Source organism: Podarcis melisellensis (genome assembly GCF_964234715.1).
Source record: "Podarcis melisellensis genome assembly, chromosome: Z".
In the NCBI taxonomy this organism is placed as follows: domain Eukaryota; kingdom Metazoa; phylum Chordata; class Lepidosauria; order Squamata; family Lacertidae; genus Podarcis; species Podarcis melisellensis.
This window is the reverse complement of record NC_138547.1, coordinates 28,331,122-28,343,301: the sequence shown is the minus strand read 5'-3', so window position 1 is coordinate 28,343,301 and position 12,180 is coordinate 28,331,122. Positions and strand designations below refer to the sequence as shown.

General features: G+C 46.6%; 1 long non-coding RNA gene across 1 annotated transcript; it reads left to right on the top strand.

The window, feature by feature from the left end:
* Window positions 1–29: 29 nt before the first annotated feature.
* Window positions 30–420, top strand: LOC309361846. The gene is made up of 2 exons (XR_014164664.1): window positions 30–153; window positions 307–420. It is a non-coding gene; the product is annotated as an uncharacterized lncRNA (long non-coding RNA).
* Window positions 421–12,180: the final 11,760 nt, after the last annotated feature.

The window sequence follows — 12,180 nt, the reverse complement described above, 5'->3', positions numbered from 1 at the left end:
CATGGCAACTCCGCGTCACACAGTTTGAGGTGGGGCTGCCTAATGGGTCTTCCTCCTTGCTGTGTGCCCGTGGGAGGCGGCAGACAGAGTCCGTGGGCGTTAGGACACCCGACCCCCCACCGCAGGGAAGGGGGAAGCCCAGCGATCCGCCTGGTTAGTTAGCCTGTCAGTTTCTGCCTGGTTAATTTCACTCCCGTCTAAGGTTTCCCATCTCACAGGAACCCCACTTCTCTTCTTCTTTTTTAAAAAATTGCCGGCATTTAAAAAAAGCGGGGGGGGGGACAGTGGTTTTTCTTTCTTTCAAAGGATTCCCAGTTCTACGAGAAAGGGCTCAGCTTGAAGCAGGACACCCTGACGCACCTGCACCTTTTCAAGCCATAATTATTGTGGGTTACAATAAAGGAGAGAGAGAGAGATTCAGGTCATATGTGGTGTATGTTTTCACCAATGGGAAACCCAGCTAACCCGTCGAAACTGAGATTCTGAGAAACCTTGCCGAACCCTGGGCCACAGCCTCTGACTAGCCTTATTTTGCATCCTCCTCCAATATATTTGTGGGTGGCGCTGTGGGTTAAACTACAGAGCCTAGGGCTTGCAGATCAAAAGGTGGAATCCCCACGAAGGGGTGAGCTCCCGTTGCTCGGTCCCTGCTCCTGCCAACCTAGTAGTTTGAAAGCACGTCAAAGTGCAAGTAGATAAATAGGTACCGCTCCGGCGGGAAGGTAAATGGTATTTCTGTGCACTGCTCTGGTTCGCCAGAAGCGGCTTAGCCACGCTGGCCACATGACCCAGAAGCTGTACGCAGGCTCCCTCGGCCAATAAAGTGAGATGAGCGCCACAACCCCAGAGTTGTCCATGACTGGACCTAACGGTCAGGGGTCTCTTTACCTTTACCAGTATAGTTGCCTATCTGGAATGTCTTCTTATCATCTCATGCCGCCTTGGAGATGCAGTGCGTGCGTGTTTAGAAACAAGACTACTCAGCAAAGGTAAAATTTGCTTTAGTTGACCATCCTATTTTACCTCTGGTCCTGCCCACCACTGGCAAGTGCCCCCCCAACCCAAAAAAGGTTCCCCATCCATGATCTATTACAGTGGTACCTCGGGTTACATACGCTTCAGGTTACATACGCTTCAGGTTACACACTCCACTAACCCAGAAATAATGCTTCAGGTTAAGAACTTTGCTTCAGGATAAGAACAGAAATCGGGCTCTGGCGGTGCGGCAGCAGCAGGAGGCCCCATTAGCTAAAGTGGTGCTTCAGGTTAAGAACAGTTTCAGGTTAAGAACAGACCTCCGGAACGAATTAAGTACTTAACCCGAGGTACCACTGTACTAGAAATTGAGGAGAGCTGGTACTTCAAGACTGCCTCATCGATGCACTTTGTGTCTGAAGCCCATTACCGGCCATGGACTGGATCACTCCCACGGAGATTGTCCGTGGAAAGGACTGGCACTGTGCTGGTCCCGGGGGGTTACCGTGTGGCGTGGTCCGAGGCTGATGCAGGGTCCAAGGTAAGGAGCCAAGCAGGTCAGGGTGCTGACAGGAACAGGTTTCCAACGATGTTGCTCCTGCAACCTGGGCCTGGGCTGACTGGCCTTTATCTCCTCTAAGGCCTAGGGCGGTCCCGGCCCACAGGTGACTTGCCTTCCCTGGCCTTAAGGCAAGCACTCCTCCTGAGAGAACTTAGTTCCCTCCACCTCTCTGCCTTGAACCTCTGCAGCTCAGGAGAGGCTGGAGGGTTACTGGACCCAGAGGCAACCTCACCTTCCCCTGACAGGGCTGGGAGAGGAGCACCTGCAGGCAATGGGTCCTCGATCACCTCCTGAGCCAGAGCGGATTCAGCTGGTGTCTGCTCCTAGGATCCAGCACAGGTGAGGGCCCTTCAGATTCAAACCCCTGCCCTGGCTCAGCTGGCCCTGGAGGCGGGGACTCCTGTGCAGGCTGGGATTCCTCCAATTCAGCTTCTGAATCAGATTCCCAGGCCATCACAGGCACAGTGCAATGCCAGAATTCACATCTGCGCATGTCTGCGGCACCGGAAATTGCTTCTGTGCGTGCCCAGATGCCAAAAATTGCACCTGCGCAGAAGCAATTTTCAGCATCTGGACGTGCACAGATGTGATTTCCAGCACAGTCATACCTTGGGTTACAAACACTTCAGGTTGCATTTTTTCAGGTTACGGACCGCCAAAACCCGGAAGTACTGGAACGGGTTACTTCTGGGTTTCGGTGGTTGCGCATGCGCAGAAGTGCTAAATCGTACTTTGCGCATGCACAGAAGCGCCGAATCACAACCCGCGTGTGCACAGATGCACCACTGTGGGTTGCGAATGCTGTGGTTGTGAATGTGCATCCCGCACGGATCACGTTCACAACCCGAGCATCCACTGTATCTGCATGTGTGCAGATGCAATTTCCGGTGCTGCTCGGCGAGTTCCTGTGCTATGCCGGTTCAGCGCTGCGTGCAGGGGACTCACTGAGCAGGCAGCTCTGTTCAGCTCATGGGCCGGTAAAATGGTCTTCGTGGACCGCATCCAGCCCATGGGCCGCACGTTGCCGACCCCTGCTGTAACCTGAATAGAGGGTGTGGCTTGAGTATGACCTGGGGAAAGTTCTGAGGGCCACGCAGAGAGGACTGGGGGGCTGCATTTGTCCTGAGTCAGGGGTCAGCAAACTTTTTCAGCAGGAGGCCGATCCTCTGTCCCTCAGACCTTGTGGGGGACCAGGCTATATTTTGAAAAAAAGAAAAGAATGTATTCCTATGTCCCACAAATAACCCACAGCTGCATTTTAAATAAAAGGACACATTCTACTCATGTAAAAACATGCTGATTCCTGGACCGTCCGCAGGCTGGATTTAGAAGGCGATTGGGCCGGATCCGGCCGCCGGGCCTTAGTTTGCCTACCCGTGGTCCTGAAAGCCTGAGGTTCCTCAGCAATAGTCTGTAGCCATTAATGGATCCCAAGGCCAGCTAAGCTGTAGTCACTGTGGCAACTTCTAGAAATACAGAGCTATTCATTCGAACATTTTTATAAGTAAGAAAACTCCCTCCTGACACAGTGGTACCTCGGGTTAAGAACTTAATTCATTCCGGAGGTCCGTTCTTAACCTGAAACTGTTCTTAACCTGAAGCACCACTTTAGCTAATGGGGCCTCCTGCTGCTGCTGCGCCGCCACCATGCGATTTCTGTTCTCATCCTGAAGCAAAGTTCTTAACCCAAGGTACTATTTCTGGGTTAGCAGAGTCTGTAACCTGAGGCATCTGTGACCTGAAGCGTCTGTAACCCGAGGTACTACTGTATAAGAATTAGAGACCAGGGGTGCAGATTTCTAAATTTATTTTTAAAATGTTCCAATATTAATTGCATTTAAACTTTGACCAGAATGCATCCATAAATTATTCATGTGTGCCTGCATTTTGTGGCACTCATTCCTCCCCCCTTCACTGCATTCCATCTCTCCTATCTGACCCTGAAAGCGGCGCAAATGATAGGATGTTTTCCTATGTTGTGAGTTAGCACCAGCATCGCCTCAAGAGGTTCCAGGAACAGATACGGGAAAGCCTGGTTGTCTAGACACCTGCCAGATAAGTTGCAGGCTGAGACCACATGTTTTGAAACACACCAAGGAAGTTGATACCAGTGTGAAGTCATGCAACTTTATATTCTTTGATCTGTAACCTTTCTTTACGTATGTAGAAAGATATTTGGTGTTTTATGACTCTGTTGGTTTCTCTCCCTGTGAATCCTTGTTCTAATTCTCCTTGTGGCAGACTTCTTAACTGGCAGTTTAGCTATAACAACCACGTTAAGTTGAGCCTTGACCTATTGCAAGAGTTACAATAAACGCTGGTTCCCTCGCTGGATTTGAATTAATTTCCTTGGTTCTGTGTTTTATTTAAAAGGTTGTTTCTCACCTGGGTAACAAAAAAAGTGAGGTAGAAGTAAATTCTTACCACACACTCAAGTTCCAGGTTTGTACTTTCCAGGCCTTTCTTTGGGTAACTTAAAACCACCTCAGCAGGAACTTCTTGCAGCCAAAATGGGCACTCCACCTTACTGACTTTTGAGATTGAAAACTCTGTAAATATTGGCAAGCACATCAGGTATCATGCCCACTTCTTCTTTTGTTATGGATTGAGAATTGATGGGCGGGGGTGCAGAATGCATCCTGCCTTCTCTCTCTGCTTATATGGTGACAGGAAATAATGAAGGAACTGTGATGCAAGAGGGATGACGGCTCATATCTCAGGTTAATACTACTGTACTATTGCAATGTTATCAAACACTTCTAATAGGCCAATAGACATTGGGCAGGGAGATGGGGCTTAGGCTAAGGGAGAGATAACACACCCTGCATGCAGGTGGTCCCAGGTCCAGACCCTAGCTTCACCACTTGAACAGATCAGGTAGCAGTGGATAGGAAAGGCATCGGTCTGAGATCCTGGAGAATCACAGCAGATTAGTGTTCTTGAACCTCAGGTCTCCAATGTGATAGGACTACAACTCCCCCAGTCCCAAGCCAACTTAGTTAATGGTCAGGGATGATGGGCATTGTTGGTGTCACAGACTAATGCTCTTGAACCTTGGGTCCCCAGATGTTTTTAGACCAATACTCTTTCCAATCCTAGCCAGCTTTGACACCACAGACGGGCCAGCAAGTGGCCTGCATGTGTGATCTGCATATGTGTCTACGTCATGTGTGGTAAGAACACTTGTGTGCTGTGTACATGCAAGACTGTGGGTTGGCAATACCTGCTTTTGCTGTAGCTACACACACTGCTGGCATGTGGTCATCCTCAGAGCACTGCATACCAGAAACTGCCAGCCACCATGCTGTAATGCATTTAGCATACAATTCATCTGTGATCCTCACTGCTTTAGGCAGCTTCCAGACTTCATTATTAATAATATTTTATTAAGAGAATTTCAGTTATATAAGATAAAGTGATAAAATAATTACACACACACACACACACACACACACACAGTTCTACCCTGCCCTCCCTGGCCAGAGCCAGGCTCAGGGCAGCTAACACCAGTAAAATTACAATAAAAACATAATGGGGGAAACCAATTTAAAATACAGGTTAAAAATACAATTTAAAATGCAGCCTCATTTTAATAGTAGCCCATAGATCAAAACCATAAGGGGAGGGAAACATATGGGTCAGATTGAGTCCAAACTGAAGGCCAGGCGGAACAGTTCTGTCTTGCAGGCCCTGTGGAAAGATATCAAGTTCCGCATGGCCCTAGTCTCTTGTGCCAGAGCGTTCCACCAAATCGGGGCCAGTACTAAAAAGGCCCTGGTCCTAGTTGAGACCAATCTAACCACTTTGCGACTTGGGACCTCCAAAGTGTTGTCTTTTGTGGACCTTAAGGTCCTCTGCAGGGCATACCAGGAGAGGTGGTCCTATAGGTACATGGGTCCTAGGCCACATAGGGCTTTAAAGGTAAAAACCAACACCTTAAACCTGACCCTGTACTCCACCGGGAGCCAGTACAGCTAGTAAAGCACTGGATTAATGTAATCCCGTGGCGACGACCCTGTAAGGAGCCTTGCCGTGGCATTCTGCACCCACTGGAGTTTCTGGGTCAGCTTCAAGGGCAGCCCCGCGTAGAGCGAGTTACAATAATCAAGCCTGGAGGTGACCGTTGCATGGATCACTGTGGCCAGATCAGGACGAGAAAGGTAAGGGACCAACTGCTTAATACAGCAGAGATGGAAAGATGCCACCTTTTCTGTGGCTGCAATCTGTGCCTCCATGGAAAGGGAGGCATCAAAGGTTACAGAAGAGAAGAGGGAAAAGAAAAAGAGAGAGAAAAGTGCAAAGAAAAACCACAAGAAAGAAAGATATAATGTAACATAGTATACTAAATATAATCAGTACACTAAATATAATGATTCCAGACTGTTGCTACTTTCCAGGTGGGACCCACTGCATACTGGCAAGTTCAGACCGTAATTAAAGTGGAAGAGCTGTAGCTCAGTAGTAGAACTGCCTTGAATGTACTATAGAAGGTCTCAGGTGTAATCAGAATCTCCAGGTAGGGCTAGGAGAACTGAAACCCTGAGTAGTCACTGCCAGTCAGTGTAGACAATACTGAGCTAGAAGGACCTGTGGGAGATTAGCAGCCAAACTTAACAAATGTGTATTCTTGTTATAGTTAACAAGGAAGAGGCTCCTGCTACAGAGCTGTATTGCTGATGGGCAGATACTCAGACCACAGGAATACAACTGGTAGCAAGGGCTCTGTGTGATGTCATTTCCCCTTCCTTTCCTGGAGAGGAAGGAGCATATAGTTCTTTCTGTTCTCTCTTTTCCTTTGACCACTGTTGGATGCAGATGTTTGCTCCAGCTGCCTGAAGCTGGTTATACTGTAAATAAAAGTATTTTGCCTGCATAGTTGCTGTGAACCAATGCAAGTAAGTGAATCTTATTTTTAAACTTACTTTACAAGTGTTGCCTGATTCTTTATTTAGCAGTGTAAGAAAAGGGATCCAGCTTACTTCATAGCTGGACTTGCTCAAAACAAGGTTTTATTATTTATTATTTATTGAATTTATATACCGCCCTATACCTGCAGGTTCACAGCCTAATTCCTATGCTTTTAAGTGTGCTGCCAAGGATGGGATTTTAAAACTCTCTACAATCCATACACATGGAGGCCTGTAAGATAAATTGAAATTAATATACCCTCTCCTACATACATACAGTGGGGGGGGGGGGAGTATTTGATCCCCTGCTAAATTTTCCCATTTTCCCTCTGACGAAGAAATGACCAGTCCATAATTGTAATGGTAGGTTTATTGCAGCTGTGAGAGACAGAATAACAACAGGGGGGAAAAAAACCAGAAACCCAGAAGACAAAAGTCAGAGATTGATGTGCATTATAATGAGTGAAATAAGTATTTGATCCCTTTGCAAAAGATGACTTAGTACTTGGTGGCCAAACCCTTGTTGGCAATTACAGAGGTCAGATGTTTCTTGTAGGTGGCCACCAGGTTTGCAGACATCTCAGGAGGTATTTTGTCCCACTCCTCTTTGCAGAACCTCTCCAAGTCAGTAAGATTTCGAGGCTGATGTGTAGCTACTTGAACCTTCAGATCCCTCCACAGATTTTTGATGGCTAGGCCATTCCAGGACCTTAATGTGCTTCTTCTTGAGCCACTCTTTGTTGCCTTGGCCGTGTGTTTTGGGTCACTGTCATGCTGGAATACCCATCCTTGACCCATTTTCAATGCCCTGGCTGAGGGAAGGAGGTGCTCACCCAAGATTTGACGATACATGGTCTCGTCCATCATCCCTTAGATGCAGTGAAGGTGTCCTGTCCCCTTAGCAAAAAAACACCCCCAAAGCATAACATGTCCTCCTCCATGTTTGACAGTGGGGATGGTGTTCTTGGGGTCGTAGGCAGCATTCCTCCTCCTCCAAACACGGCAAGTTGAGTTGATGCCAAAGAGCTCGATTTTGGTCTCATCTGACCACAACACTTTCACCTACTTCTCTGGATCATTCAGACATGCACTGGCAAACTGCAGATGGGCCTGTACATGTGCTGCCTTGAGCAAGGGGACTTTGCGGGCTCTGCAAGATCTCAGTCCTTCACGGCGTAGTGTGTTACCAACTGTTTTCATGGTGACTATGGTCCCAGCTGCCCTGAGATCATTGACAAGTTCCCCCCGTGTAGTTCTGGGCTGTTTCATCACTGTTCTCCTGATCATTGCAACTCCATGAGATGAGATCTTGCATGGAGCCCTAGACCGAGGGAGGTTGACAGTTATTTTGTGTTTCTTCCATTTGTGAATTATTGCACCAACTGTTGTCACCTTCTTACCAAGCTGCTTGTCAATAGTCTTGTAGCCCAGTCCAGCCTTGTGCAGGTCTACAAGCTTGTCCCTGACATCCTTGGACAGCTCTTTGGTCTTGGTCATGGTAGCTAGTAAGGAATCTGCGGGATTGATTGCTTCTGTTGACAGGTGTCTTGTACAGGCACTGTAATGAGCTGGGATTGCAGGTAAGACCTCTCCTTTACAGAAGGTGCTTCGAATCTCAGCTCATTACATACAGTGAAGATACCAGGTAGCCTGACATCTGGCTGGTTGATAGGTGATCAAATACTTATTTCATTCATTATAATGCACATCAATCTCTGACTTTTGTCTTCTGGGTTTCTGGAGGTTTTCCTGTCTCTCACAGCTACAATAAACCTACCATTAAAATTATGGACTGGTCATTTCTTTGTCAGAGGGCAAACGGGCAAATTTAGCAGAGAATCAAATACTTTCCCCCCTCACTGTATATGGTCTGGCTTGGCATAAGGCAGTTTGTCCCCATGGAGTTGGCACTCCTGTACAACTATTATTATTCTCCTCGCAGAACCAGCCCTTTTGCTGTAAGTGATGAGAAAATGCAGAGAAAAGTGTGGAATAACTAGTGTCTGGTTTTTTCACATAGCCTTCCAGCAAACCAGTAAGAATGAATGTTCAGTAAACATTGGCCATTGTAGAAGCCCACCACCATAAATGTGCACAAGCCATCAGAACCAGTGTTCCAAAACAGGCCATCTTTAAGCAAGCAGTCTGATAACAGAGATGCTTGCCTTTTGATTCAGGATGCCTTGTGTCCAAAATATTACTCATGAATGAATCAACTACCTTGGACCAGCTGGGCAATGATGAATAAGCTACGGTTACAACAAGTCATTATGTTAAACAAAAGCCATGTTTCTCTGTAACTTATGCTGAGTAATACTATTAGTCTTTTACTTTCACATTGAAACTCAATGGGGGTCAAAGCACAGTGTTCCTGCCTATCAAAGAGTGCTAGTTGCTGAGCAGCATACAGGTGGGGCTTAAACCAAAGGAAAGGGCAGTCATTTGGACCATAGAGCAACTATAGCTGTGGAGTGCTGTAGCTTTTTATTGCAAACTGTGCAATTCATTAAACCCCCATTAGAAGAGGAAATAGTTTTATCAGACTCAGTAATACCCATGCCACTAAGGAACAACACAGGGCACCTTACATACCTTCATTTCAAAGCTTGCTCTTATTACGCCATACTAAAACAGCCCAATGTGTTTAGACATCCATTGTCAAGAGACTCAATTGAAACAGAGCTGTATGGATACAAAATTACCTGGGGCACATCTGCCATGTTCAGAGAACAGGAATGTCATCTTACTGAATCATACGAAGGGATGTGATATTTTGTGTAGAGAGCTGAGTTTGTTTCCCAGCCTGGGGACATAATGTAGCGAAACCTACAGGCTATGGCCTATTAGTCAGCATCATGTGTCCTCAGCTCCAGATTTCAGGTCTGGAGAATGTTAACACATGTTGAAAGATCTGGGCTTCTTTCGCACAGAGAAGACTTGACAACACTTTTCAAATGCATAGGGCAGCTAGAGAATGAGTAACAGCTTCCAACAGTGCAGTCCTATGCTTGCTTACTGAGACGTATATAAAAAGCTGACTTACAACAGGTCAAAGAGCTGGAATATCTAATTCAGTCATTCATATTCCTAATTATTGTGTTTAGGACTGCATCACTATCAGCAGCAACAGATTCAGACTGGAGCCAACTGGGTTCCCCTCTCTCCCACAAAATTGCAAATATTTCATTCACAATTCCTTTAGGTGTACACCTAAAAATATAACACATTGTTGGAAATATTGTGGTCCACTATCACTCTCTGCAGGATTCCAGGGGGCTCCAAGCACTCACCCAGGCTTGTATTCCCCTTGGGGAACAAGGCATGGTGGAGAAATATGGTTTAACGTGTATTTACAACATGGGTGCAGATGGAGGAAGTGCGGTTTACATCGTTTGTCTCTGAAGAGGGGCTTGTCTTTCACAGCAGTTCAGCAGCTTCCGAGGCATCCTAAATTCCATCTCTGTGCCTCTGCCACAGCATGTCTCCAGCCACTCCGCATGGCATCTGTCCTTGCCCCCTGAGTTCTCCCCACTTCCTTTTTCTTGTTCCCAAAACACATTGCAAAATGCAACACTCCTTCTTCTGTCTGCTCACGACCCCCCTTCTCCAGCGTGCTCTCTCTCACTCACTCTCTCTCTCTCCCCCCCTCTGTGTGTGTGTGTTTAAAGGACATCATTTTTTCCTGTGTGGCATTATGTCCACATTACTCTGGCAAACCTCATTTCACAGACTCAAGCATCTTCCTTTGGTGGGTCACCAACACCTTTGTCATGTTTAACTTCTTCCATCCCAGGTGATGCCCTGGTCTGGCAGACCAGCTTAACCTACATTCCCGCCCCCTACTGCAAAGCTCTCTCCAAAGTGAAGACTCCAAGTATTTAGTAGTTCCTAACATTTGCTAATTTCTAACATTCACTCGTAGAATTATGGGCACTTTTGCACCCCCAAACTCTGGTACCCAAAATCTGTAACGTTATAAATGTTGCTAAATCACCATCCCTAGGTGAAAGTGTTGTTACATACATATGCAAAGTAATTTCCCTGTCCTCAGTTATTAATTTGTAAATGCTGTTTTCTAGCTGTATTCTTTGAATTGTATTTTATGCTGCTGTATTTTATGTTGTTTTGTGGAATCCCCCTCACAACCAATTTCACATTCCCATCTTAAGAACTTGTCTTCCTAGCAAGTTCAGTAAAAGTAAACAGAGTAACACTATGCCAGTGGCCTGCTGTGGGTTAGAAAAGCTGGACTATCACCTTGTCTTAGTGAGTGGACTTGCATATTCTTATGAGCCTTGTGAGCGAAGCCATCAGGAGTCTCGTACTCCCAGCAGGGTCACCGGAGGTAAGGTCAAAGGAGAGGACCTAGACAAAGAATGATCCAAGAAGTCCTCAATGGCAGACAAGGCAGAAGATAACAAGTGGCATGTTACAATGGCTATGATACTCATGCCATCAGAAGAGAGCCTTACTGTGAAGACTGTGCATTGGTCAGCGTACACTGATCTAAACACATAAAACAAATTCACGCACAGGCATCTTCCAAAAACCCAAACCCAAAAAAGTCCCATGGCGATCAGCAAATTGTAATTGGGGCAGGACCGTGAAATCTGGAAGCCCCTAGTCATGAACTGGCACATGGACAGTGGATACAGATTCAGTCGCTCTGAGTCAAGGAATGAGGCAGTTGAGCATCTTGGCAGCTGTATCCATGACTGAGCAGCCCTATTAGGATCCACTCTGCTCACCCTGAAAAGGGGGAGGAGCTAGAAAAGGTGCCTTAAACATAGTCCGCCTCCCATCTGAAACCCTGAAATCAGCCAGTGTAGGCAAGGCGTGGGGAATCTTTGGCCCTCTAGGTCCTGCTAGATTCCAACTCCCATCAACCCCAGCCAGCATAGTTGACTATCAGGAAAAATGGGTGTCCCAACTGTGATCTATGAGGTCCCTGAGCTTCATTCAGGTGATCTGCAGTGTGTGTGTGTGTGTGTGTGTGTGTGTGCATGCAATTGTGGTTGAAGACAGGAGACAGCACATCCACTGCATTAAGTATTTATACTGATTTTTAATTTGAATTTTATTTCTTCTTATCTTATATTTCTATGAAAAAACATGTTAGATTTGAATTCTATGGAATTATAATTATAGTACAATTAAACACAAAGCAGAAGCAATAAAAAGGTAGTTTAGAACAGTGTTTCCCAACCGGGGGCCACATGGCCCTATGGGGATCCCTGGATATTTCAAGGGGGCCACGGGTGAAAATCACATAAATGGGGGGGGGCACAGCACAAGGCTAGGGGGCCACAAAGTGAGAAGTGAAGAAGAAAAATCATATTTTTAAAAAAGAAAAAATCCTGATTGCCTCGCTAGCTGCTTGGCCAATCACAAGCGGGTAAGGGAACCACCAGGGCCTATCACGCCTTTTTGCCACATGCATTTTATTCAAGCTGTCCTAGTTTGTTTTTTGACCAGTAAAGCCCATGATTGAGAGCCCCCAGCTCAGGTAAGTGTGGAGGTGGGGTGGCAATGAGTACGGCTGGGCGAGTCAGAGCTGCTTGTTGTTGCCACCAGTGCTGGACCTGGTGGCAGCCTGGCCCCGGCTCTGCAAGGCGTGGGGTGAAATCGAGTGGGGTCATCTGGTGCTGCTGACTTGCATCTAGCAAACAACTAAGTGTCTAATCAGAAGAAAGACACACTGAGTTCAGTGGACTCTACTCCCAGGTAAGGGTGTAG